Source organism: Eurosta solidaginis, chromosome 1, assembly GCF_040869045.1.
Source record: "Eurosta solidaginis isolate ZX-2024a chromosome 1, ASM4086904v1, whole genome shotgun sequence".
Taxonomy (NCBI): domain Eukaryota; kingdom Metazoa; phylum Arthropoda; class Insecta; order Diptera; family Tephritidae; genus Eurosta; species Eurosta solidaginis.
Genome location: NC_090319.1, coordinates 363,262,297 through 363,287,920, shown reverse-complemented (window position 1 = coordinate 363,287,920; position 25,624 = coordinate 363,262,297). Strand labels below are relative to the sequence as shown.

At 35.0% G+C, this 25,624-nt stretch overlaps 1 protein-coding gene across 4 annotated transcripts in view; it reads right to left on the bottom strand.

Moving 5' to 3' along the window:
* sit (stuck in traffic) overlaps positions 1 to 25,624 on the bottom strand; it is a 118,007-nt gene that overhangs the window by 36,548 nt on the left and 55,835 nt on the right. Inside the window, exon 1 of one of the 4 annotated variants that reach the window (XM_067762836.1) lies at positions 12,159 to 12,237. The exons of 1 other annotated variant lie outside the window; for it this stretch is intronic. The gene's annotated coding sequence lies outside the window, so the exon portion shown is untranslated. Of the gene's footprint in view, positions 1 to 11,917; positions 12,238 to 25,624 lie in introns of those variants that run through there. 2 more of the 4 variants (XM_067762837.1, XM_067762835.1) reach the window with 2 other exon arrangements.

Below are 25,624 nucleotides of genomic sequence, written 5' to 3'. Positions count from 1 at the left end.
CATGACCCCGAAATTTTTTGTAATGACCACCTAGTAAGTAATAGTAAGCAGCGCGACGCACATACATACATAAATACTTATTTATTTATGTTCATACCGCCAATAGCTGAATATACATACATAATTTAGAATTTTTTGGTAAGCTTGATTTCACGTGCTTTTATATGATAATCGACTTTAATCGCTTCTTAAGTTCTCAGTACCTGGGCGGCCGAGCTTTGCTCGGTATTCTTCTAGTTTCCGCAACATATACATACGACTTCATTATAAATATTCAACTTTTTTTATACATATATTTTAAATTACTCTTGAGTTCTTTCAAAATAGATTTCAAAAATATACCGATCAAAAAGAATTTGAAAAAAAAAAAATAAAAAAATATTTAAAGGGGTAATTACAACCTAGCATATTGGGGATTTTAAATTTAATGTTGTTGTTGTTGTATCGATAAGGACACTCCCCGCAGGCCTTGGGGAGTATTATCGATGCTGATGGTCCTTTGCCGGATGCATATCCGGTACATTCCAGTACCAAGCCCGACCATCTCGGGGACGACTTGTTATGACCACATGTGACCTTCTTGAATATACCGCCCTCCCACTCCCTAGATGCATGAGGAGTTCGGGAAAACCAGAGCCTCGGATGTTAATGAAACAGGATTCGCCATGGATAGGTGAGGTTGACAATTGGGTTTGGAGAAGCTATATATTGCGCTGGCAACCTGAAAGGGTTGCGCTACACAACCCCTTGAATCTGGTATTTTAGTCGCCTCTTACGACAGGCATACCTAAAGCGGGTATATATATATGACCCCCTAACCCGCTGGGGGATTAAATTTAATGTACTTCTTAAAAGCTTCATTAGAATATGTGTATGTAGAACGTAGTATTATTTCGTCTACCCATTGCCTTAATAACCTCGCCGAATATTCGCATTATTAATTTTTGAATAGTTCAAAATCAATACAAACCTTTGTCTTTAACTTTTCGCATATGATTTTTAAACCTATTTGGGAAATTTTACTCGAATGGGTGAAGCCGCTATCCTCAGTGACAACACCTAGGTGAAAAGTCCTAGAACCTTACACACTATCGATGTACCACATTTCACTCAAATCGGTTGATCCGTTTTCGAGATAGTAGTGTATATACAGAGTAATTTACATATATAATTAGGTAAGGGGCGACCCTTAGTGGCAACCACACTTAAAAAGATCTCTTTTGGAACGTGGAGTGAAATACTTTTCAGTTGATGCCCATTAACCTGGGTAGATTTGTATGGGCGAAAGTTAATCGATATCGCGCCATCGATTTTTCGATAGGATTTGGCCTTAGGAAAAAAAGTTCCACTACGCATACCCAAAAAAATAATTTTCGAGCCAGCAAAAAAAAAAATGGCGAAAGGGTAAATTTTTCGACCATAGCACCCCTCAAAGCCCTAAAAATATTTTTTTTTTTTCAAAAAACTGTTATAAAAACGTTGGCGATAACAGTTTTTTGAAACAAAATATATTTTTAGGGCTTTGAGGCGTGTTTTGACCGAAAGATTTACCCTTTCGCCATTTTTTGCAGGCTCGAAAAATATTTTTTTGGATATGCGTAGTGGAACTTTTTTTCCTAAGCCCAAATCCTATCGAAAAATCGATGGCGCGATATCGGTTAATAAATCGACCCAGTCTAATGCCCATATCTCGTGGAATTTTTTTAAAATTTTAAATACGTGGCAACATTGTGAAAATATCCTCAGTGGCTACACCTAGGTAGAAAGTCTTATGCCCGGGTTTTCAGTGCGAGTTTAAACTACAGTTCAGGTTAACTAGAGTTTAAACTTGCCACTTTGTTTGATAGCATAAAATTTCGAAGTAGCTGGGTTTTTACTTTAACTATGGTCAACTTTAACTGTAGTTTAAACTCGCACTGCAAAACCGGGCATTATAATGTGATACACTATCGATATACCAAATTTCTTTTTCTTTTGAAATTGAGGTAAAATATCTTTCGGTTGATACCCATATTGGCATAACTCATGTTATTTTTTTTTTCAAATAGGTGGCAACCTTGTGAAAACATCCTCAGTGGTAGCACCTAAATAGAAAGTCTTAGATGTTAATACACTATCTATGTACCAAATTTCATTCAAATCGGTTGAGCCTTTTCCGAAATTGTTCCGGATATACGAATAATTTTTACTTATTTTTAGTAATAAGATATCTTCAAGAGGCATTCTCAGTTTATTTGGCGCATGAAATATCTGAATTTCCTACAGGGTGTTTCTGTTTTAGTTGAACAATTTGTCAACACAAAATGTCAACAGATGGCGTAAACTTATTTCCACTTCGCTGCACAGTAATAAAATAAAGAGCGGCTGGAGGTGTGATGTAAGATGACCTTGAGTGAGTGCCTAAACTGTAGTCTGATATCAAGCTAAAGTTAAGCACTTGAAGCTCTTACGGATGACAGCGAAAATACGCTTTTTGCAAGGTATACTTGAAGTTGTAGGTATATTCGAGTGCACATCCTTAGAGTTTCGAAGGCACTCACTACATAGCATCGCTAAGGAGACCATAGCTTTCAAGGACCCTCGAAAAGAAACTGGTACGATAAGAAATGTCAAACTTCCTCACCTTCTGATTTTTGTAGCGATAGGAAGACTCCCCGAAGGTTTTGGGAAGTTTTATAGACGTTAATGGTCCCTTGCCGTACAAAGATCAGGCACAGTGCAGAAAATAGCAAAATATGCTTTTTTATTTGAATCAGGTATTCAATATTTGGTACAGAAATTCCATAAATAAAAAAAGTAAGGTATACGATCCGGACCCGTGTACATTTTGAGGAACAAATATAAAAGTCTAATGTTAAATATCAACAGAAATCAGCTGTTCTATCAATCAAACATCTATAAACTTACATGCGCTTGCGCAGCCATCTGGCGAATGTTAGCCGGTAATGCAGTGATAGTTCTAATCAAATATTCACAATAGTGACATATTTAGTACAAACATATTTCTTTGTGTGCTCACAATCGTTTGGTTTTAAGAAATTATTTTAATAAAATATAGCTAAAAAATGCACTACGATAAATAATGCCCAAAGCTCGCTAATGGCACGAATCCCCATCTTTACAACCAAAACTTTATTTATAGATTTGGATTCCATAAGAACGAAAAAGGGACCTGTACATAAAAACAGCAACTATAAAAAAAGAAATAAATGTAAGGCGCCATAACCTCCGAAGAGATCTAAGGCAGAGCTTCTCTTCCAATTTGCATTGCGCTCCTCTTGATTTTCCCTACAAATTGACCAGACGGGACCTAGATGTTTTACGCCGACTCCGAACGGCATCTGCAAGGCAGATGAGTTTTCACTGAGAGCTTTTCATGGCAGAAATACCCCCGGAGCGCTTGCCAAACACTGCCGAGGGCGACCCCGCTTAGAAAAATTTTCTTCTAATTGAAAAACCTTATTTCTAAAATTTTGATGTTGCTTTGCCAGGGGTGTGAACCCAGGGCATACGGTGTGGTAGAAGGAGCACGCTACCATCACACCACGGAGGCAGCAACTAGAAATAATATATAAGATAGGTGGAGGGAGTAGAAATGAAGGTCAAAGGAGAGCAAGAGTGAAAGTGGTGGTAGGAATAAGTGGATGTGAAACAAAAATTTTAAACTTGCTATTTTTGTTTTGGTATATATTTTCCGTATATGAGGTTATTTAGGTGGGAGAGGTAGATGGAGTGAAAGTGAGAGTAGGGGTGTAAGTAAAAATGGTAATTAAAGTCGGAGCAGAAGTGAAACAAATATTTAAATTCGCTATGTCTATGTAATTATCGTTAGGGGTATACAATATTTGATATATAAATTCTATTTATAAGGTTATTCAGGTGGAAGTGGAAATGAGAGTGCGAGTGGAAATGGGAATGAGCTTGAGAGTGAGAGGGAGAATAAGAATAAGAATAGGAATGGGAAGGGATTATAGATGAAGGCAATATATATTTGATGATATAGAGAGTGATAGAGGGAAGGGAATTAATACAGGGCAGGACAACGTCTGCCGGGTACGCTAGTTTGCAATAAAAACCTATTCCAGTGAGTGTCCCAAATTTCGTACAGATATCTCAATTTCTGATCAAGTTATCGTTTTAACGGACGGACGGAAATGGATCAAAATCTGTGGGTCTAAATCTATCTCAATTCCTTTTCGCCATTACGTACCACCGTTACCCAGTCAAAGTTATAATACCTTTGCGTACAAATACACGCTGGGTATAAAAAAATAAGATATTACTTCTCAATACTTATGGCATAACAATATAACAATTTATGCAAATAATTATTTATTCATGTTTAATATTTAACGACAACTATTGTCTGCCAAATTTAACAAAAACAACAAGAAATAATTGGATATATTGAAATGCAGTCAATCAAGTGCATAAAATACAATAATTTCTATTGTTTGATATTTATGAGAAAAAAAAAAACAATAGGAAATGGTTTTAACATTCCGTTAAGAAAGCTGCCGTATTTTATATATATATACATATATATATATATATATATATTATAACAATATATTTATAATAATTTATATTATTTTGCATGGTAACAACGTTATAAAATTCGGATAACGCAATAACTCTCAGCCAGTCCATTGTTTAACAAAAACAAGTCAGACAAGAATTAAAATATCAAAGCGATATCTCGCATGCTGTGCAAGAACAAGAAACTATTGATATCCCTAATTTATTGACAAGGAATTAGATTAAATGTATTTGCTGTATATTAGACTGTGAAGGCCAAAGTATGAAGTAATAAAAAAATAATAAAGGAAGGCGCCTAAATTTGAAGCTAAAGTTGAACTGGCTGGCCCGTGAGGACCTCGCATAGACTGAATTAGTTCATTGTGTGAAGTTTGAAGCTTTTAAGAGGAACTCGAAATATAACTTATTTTTCTTTTTATTTTTCAGAAAACAAACGATTTTTAAATTCTTTTTATTTTAACTTGCTTATATGACATATAATTTTTAAAACTGTCATTCTCTTATTTTGATCTTGCTAAGCTCCATAATTCATTTGAATATTCTCTCGCGATCTGCAGTCATTTTCACATAGTTTACCAGCTAAATAAAACGAGAAGCGTTATTTAAGGAATCAAAATTTAGTTATTAGACAAAACTATAAGAAAACGACTTCAGATTAGAAAAGGACACTCGAAGAAAATATAGAGCTTTGCAAGACTGAAGTTAAAGCAATTCAATAAAACCATTTTAGAATAATAAAAAAATGTTTTGTTTCAAGACGATCTCAAAAGAAGCAAACAATTTAGAGACCACCATTAGCAACGTAATTTTTTCGGTCCAGTCTAATATACATACGTACATGTATAAAGCGCACTAACTTTATTCAAATTAAGTTTTTAAATAGCACAAGCTCAACTTCAAATAAGAAAATTTATGTAAAACGTGTTAAATTTGTACTAGAAATGAGAACGTCGAATTTTGCATATTATTCTCAATTTTAGTTATAACATTCAAACTTCTAAATTATGCAAATGGATATAATAAAAGTATAAAATATTGTAGCGAAAATAATAGCTTCATAAAATAGGACAAACAATTTTAAATGATGATGTGATTTTTTTTATTTCTTTAATATCAAGTAAATTGTATTACATAAACTATAACATAATTGATTTAAAAATAATCAGACACTCAAACTGTTATTCCGTTTTATAATACTTTATGTACTTCAGAACAAATTTATTTCGGACTAATAACTTCTTATTTAGAAATTAATTATTAGATCCGAAATTATATTTTATAAGTCCGAATATAAAAGTTAAATCCGAACTTTTAGTTTTTTAAGGACAGAATCAATGTGCGGCGCTATAAATATGAAACGGCTCATTTAAATGATACGATTTTTCTACGCTCCTCAGAAAATAAGTAATTGAGGATTACTGAGCCCTAGAAATTGATCTATGTATATAACCAACTGTCGCTGTTGTCTTAAACTTTCTTTCTTCCAATCTAATTTAATTTGCACCTGATCGACCAAACGGAAAAGCCGTTGACCCAAGCGCTAGACTGCAAAGTGTAGAAGATTACACGGTTCAACACAAAATTTGACTTTGACTTCAAAGCATTAAAATTCAATTCTTTAAGTCGTAATTTGACGAAAAAAAATATATGGTATGAAAAAGTTTACTTTCCTGTTTAGGAAACCGCTTGAACGAAGTTTTTCAAAATATGCGGTTTTAATTTTTACTTGAAAATGAAATTGTTATAAACGCATTCAGCTACGTCATGCCTTAGTCGTTGTCAAGTTTTTCCCAATTTCCTCCTTTTGCATATATTAATCTTCCACACACCACATACTTCGTATGTAATTATGTGTTGAAGTTATGCATGTTGGTAAGGCGGTTTAAGAGAAACTTGGTATTGTTGCTGTTTTTGTTCTATTTATAGAACTACAACGAATTAACCAAATGTTGTCTGTTTGTATGAGTTAATCGGGGATTGCCCGTTTTGCTTTAAATGTATAAAAACATTTATTTCAAGCAATTTTTAATTTTATAATATATAACACATAATTACATACGAAGTATGTGGTGTGTAGAAGATTAATATATGCAAAAGGAGGAAATTGGGAAAAACTTTAAAACAACTAAAGCATGGCGTATCTGAATGCGTTTGTAACAATTTCAACTATCGTAGTAGTGCGGGTTCAAATCCCCTCCCAGGAGAAAAGGCTTTGAACAGATTTACAAGGTATAATCGAAACAGCTGTCGCCTTGTCCGTCCTGATGTCACGTTGTTTAAATTTTTCCCAAATTATTTAATATCTTTTTATTAAGTTTTAATATCGAAATAACTTACAAAAAAGTGAAAAATGATTTAAAAGTGTACACTTTTACTTTTTCGTTTATGTTCATAGATACTATCCCTCAATAAACACCAAATCTATTCTCCCATCATGTTGGCCTTGATAACGTTGTTCCAAGAAGAGCCTAAAGGTTCTGCTTTACGTTTTGATAAATTTAAATCTCTAATCAAATCATTAAAATCTTCAGTAGCGATTAAATTATTTTGGTTGTTCTGGTGTCGGTACAAACTCCTTATCGGCATTGCTTTTATAAGAACTAAGAGATGATCCACTTCTCTGCGATAATTTTTTCGGTGGTTCTGGTACTGGTCGTGTCAGATCGCGTGCGACTGGAGCAGAAAGATTCAAAATCAGGATATTCGATAGGTTTTGCATTTTTACCTCTACGTCTTTTACTCGGATTCACAATGCAAAAGTATCAGTCTTTAACGTGGTCTTTTGGTTCACGCCAGATTTTTGGTGTTGCAAATTTCATATATCTTTTCTCACCTCGATACCAACCTAAAATATATAAAGAGAAATCAATATGTCTACTTTATTTAATTAACTATTTAAATAAAATTTGCTTACCTTCCAAGCATCTTTTACAATAATTACAAGCAACATGTGGTGCCCATGTATTGTATTGATTCCAAAAAGGACATCCAAAATATGCTTCGTAGGCTTCACAGAGTATGAGCGATGTATTTAATTCATATTTATACCTCGAACTTTAATAAATTGTCCACATATATAACAAAAAGCATCAACTTCATATTTACACTTTCGCGGCAGCATTCTAGTTTATTCTAGATTTGCACAAAATAGCTGATCGTTGTTTAGTTATCACTCTAGCGCCATGAATATTGTTACTATAACTATTACGAAAGCAAACTTTATATCGAAAAAACGTATTTTCTTTTCGTTTTTGTTTATAATAAAACAGAAAATCATGAAATAAACTTTAGGACAAAGAACAAGAGTCGTGTTTTGTGTAGGTCTTATAACCTTGGACTAAAAAGTTGCTTTTATCATTAAAAAGAGTTTCATAAAAAGTTTCATAAATTTTGTTTTATTTTTATAAAAGCGGCATTCATGTATAAATTGCCATGCATCGTGAAATGCCAAAGTTGTGTGCCTAATGCTGTTTTCATGCTCAAGAAAAATGCAAAATTTTTCTTGAATGTTTGCTTTTGGTCTGCGTACTGCGCTTAATAATACCAAAATGTAAGCTTTTGATTTCAAAGTATTTTCGAAAGTATGTATGTATTCTGTTTTGAAATACTTTCAGGGCCGCAATTGCCCTGGGGCCCGGAAAGTTTTTAGGGACTCGGCAAGGCAAAGCAGTATTGACAGTACTCTAACTAGGATTTCATAGATACTGTTACGAATATTAGCAACACTAAGGGGTATTGCTATCTCTAAGCCGATGCTAAACAGTGATTTGTACGCACATCAATAATTTAATCATTATGTCTACACATATGTACGTACACGCAGCGGAGAAGAGATGCACAAACACATGCAGATATCTTATCTGTGATGCTCCCAAAAGTATGCAATTGTAATTGTGGAATTGGCGCTCACAAATACACGCATCTGAGAAGCTATACACGTGCATCTGTAGTTATAATTATATGGCAGTAACTAAGTAAATTCTGGAAGCGCCTAGAAGATGCCACGAGAAAATCACAGAGTATAAAAGCACCAGCGATAGAGGCGTTATAATCAGTTTTTGATTAAGCACGCAATCTGTCGGGCAATAGTAGAGTTTCATTTGAGCTATCAATCAGTTTGGTTATAATCCAAGCTATTCGTTGCAAAGTATAAGTTTTATTGTGAAGTACTTTAATAAAGGCCATTTTTCCATTATTCAATATTGGAGTTAATTATTCAACAGTTTAGCGATACGAATGTTGGCAGCAGATTGCAAATCAGGGGAATTGTAGTAAATTCGTTACACTACATACATATTTTGTTGCTACAAAAAATTGTTTTAAAATTGAAAATCACCTAACTAAAATCATAAGCATCCGAGCAAATAATATGGGGCTTAGTCATAGTCGAAATAAAATGTGATTTTAAGTTAGAAAAACGTTTTTCACACAATTTTATAAGCGCTATTTGTCAAAAGTGCTTCAACTACTTTAAAATCACATTTTATTTCGACTTTCCAACGACATAAGTGGTCGCCATTTCCTTTAAATCATACACTTCCAGTCAATGTGGCTGAAGGGGAGCGTTCTTTTAGTCTATTGTCTCGCGTGAACAATTTTTTACGTTCTACTATGAGCCAAAATCGCTTGACAAGCATTGGAACATTAGCGTTGGAGTCCAGCCTTGCTCGCAGCATTAGGTTTGAATCGGTAATTTCCATATTCGCAGACCAAAAAGCACGGAAGATTTTCATTGGCTGATTCAAGCTCTTAAAATGTACATATTTAGAAAAAGTTAATGTAAGCAAATCAAACAACGAAATCTAACATTTCATTTATGTAAGTGCTCTAGCAATTCTTATTGTATATGAAATAAAACTGACAATGTAAATTGAAAAATTTATGTAGGTTATGTTATTTTTTACTGGATTGAGTTTATTTTTTAGGGGGGCCCGTAAACGCGAACTGTCCCAGGGGCCCGGCTCGGCTCTCTGCGGCAGTGAATACTTTTTGTATTTTTTATTTGGTACTTTTATCATCACTGGGTGTGTACTTTTCATACATATATAATTTTAATAAAACAATGTACTTAATAATAACAATGTAAATAAATGTTATGTTTAAAGACACAGAGGGAAAATTTCTGAAAGTGATTTTTGAGCAACAAAGATATTATTTGATAGCTATCGACAATACAAACAAATGCTTGTCTTCGATTTTTCCAAAAAATACTGTATCCTTAATTATCGCCATTTGAATTTTCTTTGCCCTTTTTCTTTTAAAGTTGAATGATAGCCGATAGGCTCCTCCGATTTTGACAATTCGATAAAAGTCTAGTTGAGGGGTCGATTGCTAATATGCTACCAAAAACATCGAGGGAGATATCAAACGACGCGTACTGACCTCAGTATTAATAATCCGAAGGAGGAAAAGAAAATTGTTAACTCGTTCTAAAGATATTAAACAAAAACCGAACCGGGTCCCCTCTGAAAACGGTGGTGGTTGCGTAGAATACCTTTCTGCGTTGGCGGCCTTCAGCCGCGCTTATAAAAAATTACCCTGGGTGGGTCCAACACCGGTTTGGAGACCAAAACCATATCCGCGCAAAACACTTAAGTTTAGAATTTTTTTCTGGGTACAAAAACATTACAACAACCACATGAAAATAGCAAACTTCAACTGCAAATATTTCCCGGCAGAGATAAAATTTTTTTCCGCCTTCGGATTATTGTTGCCGAGGTCAATACCTCTCTCGATATTTTTGGTAGCGTATTAGCAGTCGACCCTTCAACTAGACTTTTACCGACAATTCAAAGACCAATTTGCTTGTAATTAAGAGCAGATTTTTTATTTCTGTGAAATAAATTTCTATTTTTAAAATTGTTGCAAAAACCGTCCAAAAAAATTGTTCTGGACCACATTTTTGCACGCAAGGAAAAGCACATACGCAAAATTTTACTCTCTATGATATTCTGTTGAGAAAAAAATGGCCCGCAGTATTGATCCTAGATATTTTCATTTCCACACCTTGGACTTGAAGATTTTCCATACAAAATTTTATTTTTCAAATACTTTAAGTATTGAACATTTGAATATTTTTTTCTTTGGATATTTCATTTTTGTTCTGTAAAGTATTTGAAAAATAAAATTTCTCGACCTTTTGTGGGGGGGGGGGGGGGGGGGGGGGGGAATGCTCCCTAAATTTGACAAGGGATGACGGAAAAACGTTCCAGTATATATCATTTATCCACCCTGTCGGAACATCAACAAAACAAAATAAGTCAATGATCAAAATCGGTTAAAGACCGCGCCAAATTTTCCTAAAGGTCTAACCTTAACAAAGTTTGCAATAACTCTATGGTATTTAACTATATTTGACTGATATTATACTTCAGTAGTGGTATGGTTGAGCTAAGAAAAAATTTCCAAAATACATTTAATGCTATAAGTCGAATAAAAACTATAATGAGTTCAGAATAGAACCAAATATGGATAATTTCACAGCCTTAAAACAATATTAACCACACAAAGCAAAGCACAACAATGTTTCAAGTGCATAGCTGGGTATGTAATGTTCGGCTTCACACGAACTTAGACTTTCTTACTTGTTTTTTTGTTTTTAAATTATCTCTTTTTTTTTGTTATAAAAACTCCCCGGATGTAAACCTTTTCAACAACTGATGCATTGCCTTGAAAAAATAATTAAAGAAAATGTCATAGCGGTATTCCATAGTCACAGATACGATATTTGATTTATTATAGCTCAAATTAAAATTTTTTAACCGTGGTGTGGCGGTATCATTCTCGCCTACCACTCCAAAGGGCTTGGATACAAGGCGCCGCAAAAGCAACACTAAAATCTTTAGTTCAATTAGTTTTGTTTTTTTTTTCAATATTTTTTTCTATTATACATATTTTTTTAACTTGTTTTAGATTTTTTTATATTCAAACAATTATTTTGACTTGGTTTTTTTTATAAAATGCTTAAAACGGAACGAAAAAAAAAAAACGATTTTCGGAAAATTTCCCAATTTCTTTGAACGGTGCACACAAAAAATGTGTAGAAACAAACAAAAATTAAAAATTCTGGGCCAACAGTTCTCTTCTACATTTTTTTATAAAAACCAAAATATTGCTGAAAAAAAAATAATGTTCAACTTGTCCCCAATGCGTGTCGTTACCATGAAAATTGCGCTCTACTAATTCAATCTTATTTTATTCAATCTGTTTTTTTTTTGTTTTTCATATCTTCGCAAAATCATCCCACTTTACACTGCTCTATTTTTCTGCAATTTTAAAAATAACTAAGAAGCGTGCAAATTATTTGAAGTATTTCACATTCAGAGCTTAATCATACACAGCGTTGGACCAGACTGTATAATTAAATTTTGGCGCTTACAAATTTTTTTTAATTACTTGCCACTTTTTTTTCATTAAATCCCTTATTAAAAGGTGTACATATTTTCAACCACTTCACCTGTGACTTGCTTTTTTTCTACAAAATTTTATTGTGACTTGCTTGAGTTGCAGTTCCGGTGATTTGTTAACGATCTAAACACAAACCGAGATACATATGAACGTATGTACATATATATATCTGCACCCACTATTTCACAATAATTATTAATTTTTTTTTATACCAAATAACACTGAAGTAGATTTCTGTAGCGAAGAAAAGTTTTCCGCTCGCCTATTCAAGCAACTACTTCGCACGAAAACCATTCACTTACTGAAGCAATCGACGCGACAGCGCTCCACTAAGTACCCTATACTTCTTGTGTTTATGTTGTGATAAGTTTGAGTGAGCATACAACAACAAACAATAAACACTAAAATAAATTCAAAATCGAAATCAAACCCGATATCAAACTAAAAAAAAAACCCCAGTGCGTCAAAAGAAAGCTTAAGAAATGTTCACAAACGCACTCTTATCACGAGCACTAATACACTTATAAGCAATACTTTGAATTGAAAATGTATATATTGTATTTTTTTTTTCTATGTATAAAGTTTAACTCGATGCATCCATACATGATTTTACATATATATTCACGTTAGCTGAGCTTCACCTAAGCCACTACATTTGCGCATAGTTTTCAGCCCCAAACGCTTTGCTAGTTTTGGCTTAATTCACCTGCTTCTCATGCACACACACACACACACACACAATAAAAATACAATGGGGTGGTTAATTGGACGGCACGTTGCTTGTGTTGACTTCGTTTCTTAACCGTGTTGTTTCTAGGCTGACAGGTTGCACGATCGCCTTCACTTGTTAAACGTGTGTACCGTATCTTCGAAATGTATGTTTGTGTTTGTAAGGCGCGCGTACGCTTCGTCGATTATGTTCTCAATAATAAGCGGAAACGTGTTTGAGTTTTTCAAACGTTACTCCTTTATACCCACTTGTACTAACACAAACAGCTTTACAAGTTTTTTCGATGTGAAAACATCTTTGCTCACGGTATGAGGGAATGCAGAATGTAAGGGCAAGTGTAGTGCATACACTGTAGCATAGTTTGGGCTCCAATGTGAAAGGCGCGGAATCAAACAGCAAAATAAGATAAGGCAAGGCATGTTATCAACTTCTTACCGACGAGTTACCGGTTTGTTGTATGTAAGTGTGTTATCGACGAGGTAAAGATGAACTATCAATTCGTTATTCGAATTTTGATTGTTATCGATTTATTTTCGAAAGTTATCGATTTGATGTAAAACAGTTGTCGAATTGATATCAAAAATTTGTTGAATTGATATCAAAAAGTTATCGATGTGCTATCGATTATTTATCGAAACGGTATCAGAGTGTTGCCAATTTTTTATTCGCATACAATCGATTTATATAGGGATAGTTATTGTGAATTTATCGAAAAGTTATCGATACATAACAGTTATGGATTTACTATCAAAAAGTAATCTATTTTATATCAAAAATGTACCAATTTAATATCAAAAGTTCATCGAAATGTTGACTATTATTTGTCAATTTGATATCGATTCGTTAACGAAAAGGTTTCGGCTTGTTATTGGAAATTTACCAATTTTCTATCGGCGTGCATATTTATTAGGGTGGGTCGATTTGTATGGACGAATATTAACCGATATCGCACCATCGATTTTTTGATAGGATTTGGACGCAGGAAAAAAAGTTCCACTACGCATACTCAAAAAAATAATTTTCGAGCCTGCGAAATTAAATTTTTTTGTATTTTTTTCGACTTTGATTTTTAAGGGTTTTTCATGACCTACTAAAAAAATTTTCAGATGTATACCCTGTCCGACACAAAAATGTCCGCTAAAAACTTTGGCGATAACAGCTTTTTAAAAAAAAAAAAATATTTTTTATATACATGAAAATTTTACAATGAAATTAAAATTTTTTAGTAGGTCCAGAAAAAACCTTATAAATCAAAGTCGAAAAAAGTAAAAGAAATGAAATTTCGCAGGTTCGAAATAATTTTTTTGGGTATGCGTAGTGGAACTCTTTTTTCTGATCCCAAGTCCTATCGAAAAATATATGGCGCGAAATCGGTTAATAAATGGACCCAGTGTAATGTGTATGTTTACCCATCCAACTTCACGAGTCATTGGTACTCATCCGTTTTTGTCTTTATATAAAGAGGGAATGCCTTGCTTACTTGCAATACCCATACGTAGCCACGTACATGGTTCCACGTTATTAGAATGTAAGACGCTCTAGCTTAGAAAGTATTTATATCGATACACACAATTGGAAAAAGAGAGGAAGGCGAGACCTCCAAAGTGTTGGGCCGAGACTGATGGAGAAAAGCTTGAGCTCGCTTGATGATCCCAATAAATTATCACGGAACAGAACTATAAGTACTAACTTGTCATGCAATGACCTAAATGATGATGACCTGAGTAAACAAGGGTTGTTCGGCAAAATTTAATCCTATATGTTCGCTCTTCAGTTATACAAATATTTTTTTAAGGTTAGGTGGCGACCCTACTCAAAATATTTGTAAAAAAATATTTCTTTTTTATTAAATTACCTTTCGTTTCGTACCCCTATTTCTATATCTCGTTTAATATAATAGAAATTCAAATAGGTAGCAGCCTTCTAAGTTATTCTAAACAAACACAGCCTTCTTAAATTTGACACTATTATTTTCACAAATTTTATTAAAATCCGTGAAGCCCATTTTCAAAAACGTTAAATTAGATATAACTGGTTGGTGCATAAAGACCTCTCATAATTTTTATATCGACCAAATGGCAAACCGCATTTAAGTTCAGGACTAATATTATAAAATTAAGCCATCCTCTTGTCGTCTCGATATCTGATAACTCTGCTGGCCCTAGTAGACGGATCCTTGCACTGGTGCATGCATCCTAAATCTTCTGATACTGTTTTCCCTCCTCGTATAATAAGCGCCAAAACCGGGCCAGCTTAGTTCATAAATATTTTCTCCAAGTAGAAGCCAAGAAGCCTCAAAGACACTTTTTCTGCTGCCGTACTTCCCCTTGATTTTTGACCTTGAGACTTATATTCTGGAGTCGCAAAAAAATATTGGCCATGCCTCAGGAGATGTTTCCAAGCTCAGGGCTCAAGATATCCTGCGGTATTATATTTATTTGTAGTATGTAGTACAAAGGACACAAAGCGTCCTCCGATTTCAACTCGCATGGCCTTTGGTTGTTGTTGTTGTTGTATTAACGATAAAGATGCACCCCGAAGGCTTTGGGGAGTGTTATTGATGTTGATAGTCCTTTGCCGGATATTGATCCGGTACGTTCCGGTAACAAAGCACCTTTAAGGTACTAGCCCGACCATCTCGGGAATGATTTATATGACTATATAAAACCTTCTAGACCATACCACCCTTCCCAACCCTAGTTCCATGAGGAAAATGGGGTACCTCGGCTGTTAATGAAACAGGATTCGTCACGGGTAGGTGAGGTTGACAATTGGGTTGGAGAAGCTATATGTAGCGCTGACAACCCCTTGAGAGAGTTGCGCTACACAGCCCCTTGTATCAATTTGGTGTTTTAGTGCCTCTTACGACAGGCATACCTACCGCGTGTATATTCTAATCCCCCTAATCCGGTGGTATCGTGAGGGTCAACTAATCACATTTTTAAAGTTAATAAGCAAGCTGGTTTATTAAAAAAAACAACAATTACACGCAAACATATTTGTATCATCAAAAAAGACGGGTGCCGGTGAGCACATGTAACATTTTTTTATTTGGTATGAAAACGAGTTACATACATACAATTGAAGCCAGTTTAAGATGTTAAAAAGAAAAACATAATGAAATAAATAAATATATGAAGTGTAAATATTTCGACCCATCTGTAAGTTTACCTCATTCGATTGCAAACAATATTGATATCCCTAGAAACGAACAACTGGGTATATAATATTCCATTCTTACTAAACTTAATAGATTTCTTAGTTGCATTATTACCAGTTTTGTTTTTATTGTGATTTTAAGTTCTTTTGTGTTCTTTATGCATTGACTATGTGTCAAGTTCTCTTGAATTTTACGGAAAGATATTATTAAGAAAAAATAAAAAAATAATTAAAAGAAGTAAGGAAGGTTAAGTTCGGGTGTAACCGAACATTACATACTCAGTTGAGAGCTATGGTGACAACATAAGGGAAAATAACCATGTAGGAAAATGAACCGAGGGAAACCCTGGAATGTGTTTGTATGACATGTGTATCAAATGAAAGGCATTAAAGAGTATTTTATGAGGGAGTGGGCCATAGTTCTATAGGTGGACGCCATTTAGGGATATAGCCATAAAGGTGGATCAGGGTTGACTCTAGAATGCGTTTTTACGATATGGGTATCAAATGAAAGGTGTTAATGAGTATTTTAAGAGGGAGTGGGCCTTAGTTCTATAGGTGGACGCCTTTTCGAGATATCGGCGTAAAGATGGACCAGGGGTGACTCTAGAATGCGTTTGTACGATATGGGTATCAAATGAAAGGTGTTAATGAGCATTTTAAAAGGGAGTGGGCCTTAGTTCTATAGGTGGACGCCGTTTCGAGATATCGCCATAAAGGTGGGCCAGGGGTGACTCTAGAATTCGTTTGTGCAATATGGGTATCAAACGAAAGGAGTTAATGAGTATTTTAAGAGGGAGTGGGCCTTAGTTCTATAGGTGGACGCATTTTCGAGGTATCGCAATAAATGTGGACCAGGGGTGACTCCAGACTTTGTGTGTACGATATGGGTATCAAATGAAAGGTGTTAATGATTATTTTAAAAGGGCGTGGGGCTTAGTTCTATAGGTGGACCCCTTTTCGAGATATCGCCATAAAGGTGGACCAGGTGTGACTCTAGAATGCGTTTGTACGATATGGATATCAAATGAAAGGTGTTAATGAGTATTTTAAAGAGGGAGTGGGCCTTAGTTCTATAGGTGGACGCCTTTTCGAGATATCGCCATAAAGATGGACCAGGTGTGACTCTAGGATGGGTTTGTACGATATGGGTATCAAATGAAAGGTGTTAATGAGTATTTTTAAAAGGGAGTGGGCCTTCGTTCTATAGGTGTTCGCCTTTTCGAAATATCGCCATAAAGGTGGACCAGGGGTGACTCTAGAATGAGTTTGTACGATATGGGTATCAAATTAAAGGTATTAATGAGAGTTTTAAAAGGGAGTGGTGGTAGTTGTATATGTGAAGGCGTTTTCCAGATATCGACCAAAATGTGGACCAGGGTGACCCAGAACATCATCTGTTGGATACCGCTAATTTATTTATATATGTAATACCTGCCAAGATTTTAAGGATTTTTTATTTCGCCCTGCAGAACTTTTACATTTTCTTCTACTTAATATGGTAGGTGTCACAACCATTTTATAAAGTTTTTTCTAAAGTTATATTTCGCGTCAATAAAACAATCCAATTACCTTACCATGTTTCATACCTTTTTTCGTATTTGGTATAGAATTATGGCATTTTTTTCAATTGTCGTAATTTTCGATATCGAAAACGTGGGCGTGGTCATTGTCGGATTTCGTTAATTTTTCATACCAAGATATAGTGAGTTCAGATAAGTACGTGAACTGAGTTTAGTAAAGATATATCGATTTTTGCTCAAGTTATCGTGTTAACGGCCATGCGGAAGGACAGACGGACGACTGTGTATAAAAACTGGGCGTGGCATCAACCATTCGCCCATTTTCACAGAAAACAGTTAACGCCATAAAATATATACCCCTACCAAATTTCAAAAGGATTGGTTAATTTTTGTTCGACTTATGGCGTTAAAAGTATCCTAGACAAATTAAATGAAAAAGGGCGGAGCCACGCCCATTTTTAAATTTTCTTTTATTTTTGTATTTTGTTGCACCATGTCATTACTGGAGTTGAATTTTGACACAATTTACTTATATACTGTAAAGATATTAAATTTTTTGTTTAAATTTTACTTTAAACAAATTTTTTTTTTAAAAGTGGGCTTGGTCCTTCTCCGATTTTGCTAATTTTTATTAAGCGTACATACAGTAATAAGAGTAACGTTCCTGCCAAATTTCATCATGATATCTTCAACGACTGCCAAATTACAGCTTGCAAAATTTTAAATTACCCTCCTTTAAAAGTGGGCGGTGCCACGCCCATTGTCCAAAATTTTACTAGTTTTCTATTTTGCGTCATAATTTCAACTCATCTACCAAGTTTCGTCGCTTTATCGGTCTTTTGTAATGAATTATCGCACTTTTTCGTTTTTTCGAAATTTTCGATATCGAAAAAGTGGGCGTGGTTATAGTCCGATATCGTTCATTTTAAATAGCAATCTGAGATGAGTGCTCAGAAACCTACATACCAAATTTCATCAAGATATCTCAAAATTTACTCAAGTTATCGTGTTAACGGACGGACGGACGGACGGACGGACATGGCTCAATCAAACTTTTTTTCGATCCTGATTATTTTGATATATGGAAGTCTATATCTATCTCGATTCCTTTATATATGTACAATCAACCGTTATCCAATCAAACTTAATATACTCTGTGAGCTCTGCTCAACTGAGTATAACAAATTCAAAAAAAAAGTAAAGGAGGTTATTGTTGTTGGGTTATAGCAACGCGCCAATCGATTGGTTAGCATCGCATGACTGGTGTTTTTTTTTTTTTGTTTTTTTTTTCATTTTTCCTATGACTCGTCTTCTACTTTTAAGCCAATTCTTCTTCCTGAACTTTGCTATGTCAAGGGTCAATGCCTAATGATCACTTCGGCGCTTATACGTGGTTCTTCTTCTTCTTCTTTTATTATCAAAGAATTATATATTATTATAAATAAATCACCGCCACTTGTTAGCTTATACAATTTTATTCACTGCGGCCGCCGTGGTGTAATGGTAGCGTGCTTCGCCATCCACACCGAAGATCCTGGGTTCACACCCCGGGCAGAGCAACATAAAAATTTTAGAAACAAGTTTGTTCAATTAGAAGAACATTTTTCTAAGCGGGGTCGCCCCTCGGCAATATTTGGCGAGTGCATTTCTGCCATGAAAAGTAGATACCGTTCGGAGTCGGCATAAAACAAATAGGTGCCGTCCCGCCAATTTGTAGGAAAGAGAAGCTCGGCCTTAACTCTCTTCGGAGGTTATCGCGCCTTACATTTAAATTTATAATTAGTTACTAAGTCTTTTTTGTTGCTTTCTCTTTGACCAATTCGTTGCTATGTTAAAAGCACCAACAATTGTTTTTTCTTCGTTATTTTCCACTGTTAGCCAACATCAATTAACTTTTGTATGATTTTATGCTTCATTCTTTGGTTATTCGTTTGCTAACGTTTGCTTTTGGCATTTATTTTTACAGTTAACAAAAACTGGTCGGCGTGCAGACTTGACTTTGAACTTGAAAATTTTTACTCGTACTAAGGTTGACGATGGTTGATGGCTTTGTTACTGTTTCTGGTATGTCTACTTGGTGTTATGTTATCGACTGGTTTACTATGTAAATGCCGAACAAGAGCATGTGGGTAAATGAAATTTGTAATAATTGAGCATTTATGCTTAAATTTTTGATTTTGCTTCCAAAATCATTGTCGTCCGTTCGCCCTAGGCTGGAAAATTTCACTTTAATGCCATCAAGCAATTAATTTGGACCTCACGGGCAGCGCCCTTTTTCAACATCAATTGATTCGAAATCAGATTTAATGTTTGCTATACGATGTAGTCAGAAATATTAAGTAACCAATCTTTACCCGCGGCTCCAACTATAAACCATGATCCAATTTTTATATATTAATTATTGTTCCAGGCCGAATAGACTCAGACTTATAACCACTTAAAAAGAACTGAGAGGGTAAGATAAATTTAGAAACCAACCCGAAATAGTTCTAACATATTTCTACAAAATGAAAAAACAAAAGCCATCCCAAAATTATCCAATACACCGGAGATAGTTCCAACATGATCGAGAAACAATTTCGAATTCATCTCTAAGATGCCCAAAAAAAAAAAAACAAACAAGTATAAAGTAATTCCGGCAGACACCTAAATAGTCCCGTAAAGTTCCCTACAATAATCCCGAAATGGTCTATTAATATATTGTAAGTCATCTCAAAGTTATACCGTTATAGTATTGAAATGGTCATTACAACAAATATGATTTCTCATCATCTTTATCACCTTTAAAACATTTCTTAAATGGTCCTGAAGTGATCTTGAAGTAGTCCTTAACTTATTCTGAAAGCCATCATTCCGGTATAATCTCGAAATAGTCTTCAAAACAATCCCTTTTAAATAAATTATAAAACAATTTTGAAACAGTCACAAAATTATCTTCAAAACAATCTCCAAATTATACCGAAAAAATTCCAATGGTTTTCAAGACTCTTCTTAAATCCCGAAGTGGTTCTAAGATGGTCGCAAACACAATCTCGAAACTGTTCGTTACACTCCCGAAACTATCCCAAAAACAACCCTCAACGGTCCTGAAATTATTCCGAAATCGCTTTAAACGAAGCCGGTTCTATTTACCCGAGCGACTCGGGATTTTAACCGACCAGGAGCTGTCATTTCAATGTAACCACATTTAATTTGTTGCGTCCCTCCAAAAATTGTCATCCTCCCAGCAGATCCTTGCAACGGGACTGCGCCATGTTTTCCTGCTCCGGGAAGGTATCGAACCCAATCCGGGGCCAGTACCTGATCCCGGTCCATTTGGATTTGATTGGTGTGCCAGAAAAGAATGTTTCTAGGACGGCCACACTCTTGCCAGTGTGCCCCGTGTAAGAGATGGTTGCATCACACGGGGTGTTCTGGGCTACATCCTCAAACTTTTCTACCCCGTATTAAAAAAAATAGTCCCAAATGATCCCAAAATGGTTTGGAAAAGATCAAGAAAACGACTCGAAATATTCGAAGACAGCCCCGAAATTATATGCAAAATTATTCAGAAAATAGTCTGGAAATGTTCCGAAAAGATTCTAGCAAAAATAGTACCCCAATTATCCCGAAAACCATACAGAAGTCATCGGAATAAAGTCTCGATACGATCCTGAAACAGTCCCGAAACTATTCCGAAAAAGATCCCAGAGAAACAATTCCGAAAATATCTCAAAATAAAGCAGACATTATCCGAAAATGGTCACAGAATTACGAAAATAGTCCTCATGAAATCCGGAAATTATCTGGAAATGCACAAGAAGAAGATACGCAGTTGGCCAGATAAAATTAAACAAAAAATCAAACAATTTGTGACTTGCCCTTTTAAATTTTTCTACAAATTGGCGGGACGGAACCTACCTGTTTTTTACCGACTCCGAACGGCATCTGCAAGCCAGATGAGTTTTCACTGAGAGCTTTTTATAGCACAACTACACTCGGAGTGCTTGCCAAACACTGCCGAGGGGCGACCTCCTTTAGAAAAATTTTCTTGTAATTGAAAAAATTTTTTTCCTAAATTTTGATGTTTCTTTACCCGGGGCGTGAACCCAGGATCTTCGGTGTGGTAGTCGGTGCACGCTACCATCACACCACAGCGGCCGCTCGACAATGACTAAAGTCACATTAAAATCATAAACCAATAAGAAATTTTGAATTGCGTCTCAAAATGATGCAAATTCGCAACACCAACTGAAGGTGAAAAAATACATACACACATTCATACCAATGTGCAACAAATGCTGAAGGTCTCGGAAGCTAAAGATTCTGAAACCCATCATATTTCTTATGTCTAGTGCCACCAAGTAAAACAAAAAAGCCATCAACAGCATTAGCACCACCATGTGATAGCGTAGATCGATTTATGAATATGTGTGAATTCACTGAAATACACATTCATATGCATGTTTGTATATATGTATATAGCACCCAGAAGAAAAATTGTCAGGTGCTTCTATAAATCATTGAAAAAAAGCTTCTAACCGAGAACAAAGCACATCTACGCTCCGCTTCACTGAAAGTGCTTCCTCTGCTCCTTGCTAAAGATGCAAGTTCGCATGGTATTATGCAAATAAGCTGATCTTTCGGAAGCGAAAATGTAATATCCTAAAATTTTTTTAGTGCTTCAATTCAACTTCTTCCATAAGCTATTATTTCGGAAATGAGAAATTATGTGCCGTTTCGTTTGAAAAATACTTAACGACATCATCAAAATAGTAGGGCGCTCTAGACACTGCAGGACAGCTTCTATAAGTACTTCTTTCTTCTTCTATTTTCCACTGGGTAACGATGTTTTATGTTGAAATACTTTGACATGGTCATTTTGCGAAACTTAAACACCTTGACTAAATTGCTAATCGTCTTCTAGCCAGAAGATATTTAATTCTTGAAAGATGAGTTTCATTGAGCTTTCGAACTAGAATTGGTGTATTTTTGCGAAGCAATATTTAATGACGAATGTGTGTATGTATGATATTTTGGTCAAGTTAAGTGGTCTATGGATATATTTTTGAATAAATTTTATCTAATTGAAATTATAATTTATATAACGAAAATAAAAAAGTCGATATTCAATATCCTCCGTATTTAATTGGTTTTTGATTTGCAAGGTAGCAGAGAGCATGTCTCTGATAGGTGTGCAATAGCGTTTTTTGAGAATAAACCTCAAAGCTCGGTTCTGTTGCTTTTGTAGCTTGCAAATAAAATGTGGTTCGATTATTGATCTGTAAACCATTACCTTGCATTTCTTATTTAAATATTTGCAGGGGTCAAGACCTGGAAAAGCAACATCAAACATTAAGAAACAATTTTTTTATACTCAGCGTGCTTTGCACACAGAGTATATTAACTTTGATTGGATAACGGTTTGTTTCACAGGTATAAAGGAATCGAGATAGATATAGACTTCCATATATCAAAACCATCAGTATCGAAACAAATTTGATTGAGCCATGTCCGACCGTCCGTTTATCCTTTAACACGATAACTTGAGTAAATATTGAGATATCTTCACCAAAATTGGTACACGAGCTTATCTGGACCCAGAATAGATTCGTATTGAAAATGAGCATAATCGGATGATAACCCCGCCCACTTTTTTGTATATAACATTTTGGAAAACAAAAAAAACTGATTATTTAGTAAACAATACACCTAGAATGTTTAAGTTTGACATGTGGACTTGAGACTCTTGATAAAAATTTGAAAATTTTTTTTAAAATGGGCGTGGCACCGCCCACTTGTGATAAAATTAATTTTACAAATATTATTAATCATAAATCAAAAATCGTTAAACCTATCCAAACGAAATTCGGCAGTGAGGTTGCTTTTACTCTAAGGAATGCTTTGAAGAAAAATTAACGAAATCGGTTAAGTACCACGCCCACTTTTATATTAATGATTTTTAAAAGGGTCGTGGACGAATAAAATAAGCTATATCTTTGCAAAAAAGAGCTTTATATCAATGGTATTTCATTTCCCAAGTGGATTTATAACAATAAATAGGAAAAATTTCAAATTTTAAAAAATGGGCGTGGCACCGCCCCTTTTATGACTAAGCAATTTTCTATGTTTCGGGAGCCATAACTCGAAGAAAAATTAACATATCGTAATGAAATTGTGTACACATATTTTCCCTATAGCAGAAAATTTTTCTAGTAAAAATGGACGTGATCGGTTAAAGACCACGGCAATTTAGATATAAAACAAATTTAAAAGGGTCGTAGACTAGAATAATAAGCTATAACTTAGCAAAAAATAGTTTTGAATCAATGATATTTCACTTATCAAGTTTTATTGTTAGACGAAGGTGCCACGTGTTATGTAGAAAAGTAATTTATCTGAAATGAAATGTACAATTGAAGCTCACGCTGAGTATATAATGTTCGGTTACACTCGAGCTTAGACACCTTTACTTGTTTTGTTTATTTGATTACTCTCAGTACTCATCTTTCAAATTTCCTTAAACTCAAAGGCACAATTATAAAAGCACACACTTCGATAACTAAATAACCTTTGAAGATAGTGGCCAAAATGTGGACCTAAATAGGCATACATCGGTGTGCCCGTGGGAACGGTGCTTATATATATTATTTTTGGCTGTTTCGGGGCTCAATCACGGAAGAATATCAGGAAGGACCCACCGACTATATTTCTTTGAAAAACAAAACAAAAAAAAAATATAACTTGAAAAAACTTACCGGATACTTTTTAGAACCTGGAACTCTTTTCGATCCGGGTACTTTCTAAAAATTTAAGAAAGTGAACCGGCTAGTTTTTCGACCCGGATAATTCTACGGATTCAGGTAATTTTTCAGAACCGGACCCTTTTTGCGGATCTGCGCACATTTTGGAACTGATAACCTTTTTGGAGGGTATTTATTAGAATCGGGACCTTTTTGGGTAGTGGGATTGCAGGATATACCAAAAGTAATGAGCTGCTAGTGCAATTTTGAGTAACATACTCACAAGCAAACATACAAGTGACACTAGTATAAGCATGTTAAAAAGGGGCGTGGGTCCCACCCTGATTGAAACTGTTACTTTTTTATTATTTTATAGTCTATATAACCCCAAGTATAGTAACCTTAATCAATGTTATTATTCCACCCCACTCCCTGAACATCAACACAGCCCCGCCTTCCGTAGGAAAGAGGATTCCAATTTTAGGAAAGCACGCATATCTTTCCGCATTCCACAGGGAAGTAGGTTTTCGGGACTCTTTGAAAGCATTTCGGCATCATTTGGAGGCTACTCCTCAACCATTCCGTAGTTGCATTTAGGATATTTCAGATAATTCAGATAATCAGTTTAGCATTTGTTTTCAACATCGTTTCAAGACTATTTTATGACTATCTACGGATAGTTTTGGGACTATTTCAGCATAATTTTAGGGATGATATCTGAAGTGTTTCGGTATTAAATTAAGAACTATTTCGGGACTATTTTAACATAATTTAGGGATGATTTTGCGATAAGTTCGGAATTTGTTTCGGTTTAATTTTGGCCCTATTTCGAGACTAGAACTGTCTCCAAATCATTTCGAGATAAACTAAGAGATATTTCGGTACGATTTCTGGAAAATTTTAGGACTTTTTTCAATTATTTCGGGATTATTTCCGGAATCGATTTGGTAGTGTTCGAGCATGATTTTCAGCTAATTTCATGACTGCCTTCGGGTGTTCATATCGGGGAAGTTTCCTGATCGTTGGTGGAAAGTTTTAAACCTGTTTGGAAGTATTTCTGGTTTTTTTCGATAATGTTTTGCAATAATGTTGTGATTTTGTTTCCGAAACGTCTTAGGATTATTCTAGATGTCACGCAAATCTACAATTTCGTACTATCTCAGAACTTATGCTAATCGGATGCACATCGGGACAGTCGGCAGCCACACTTGTGCCAAGAATGCTTAAGCCTGATCTGTAGGTATATAAATCGATCACCCAAAGGCATCGATTGTCTCAGAACCACTTACGCCTGAACCAGTAATGAGTTTGCTCTAAAGACTCGGAAGCGGCGTAAATTGACCTTTCTTAGGATATCGCAACGTTGAAAGTGTCAGTTGAAAGTATTGCTAGGAGTGGTAGAATTCCAAATTTCTCCATACCAGAGCACCGAATGTAATTTAATTTTGCACCTGAACTATCTACTTAATTATGGCTGATAAGGGTTATATCTCCCACCTCTTTGTATTTACCTTGTATTGTTTAGTTTAAATCTGATGCACTTC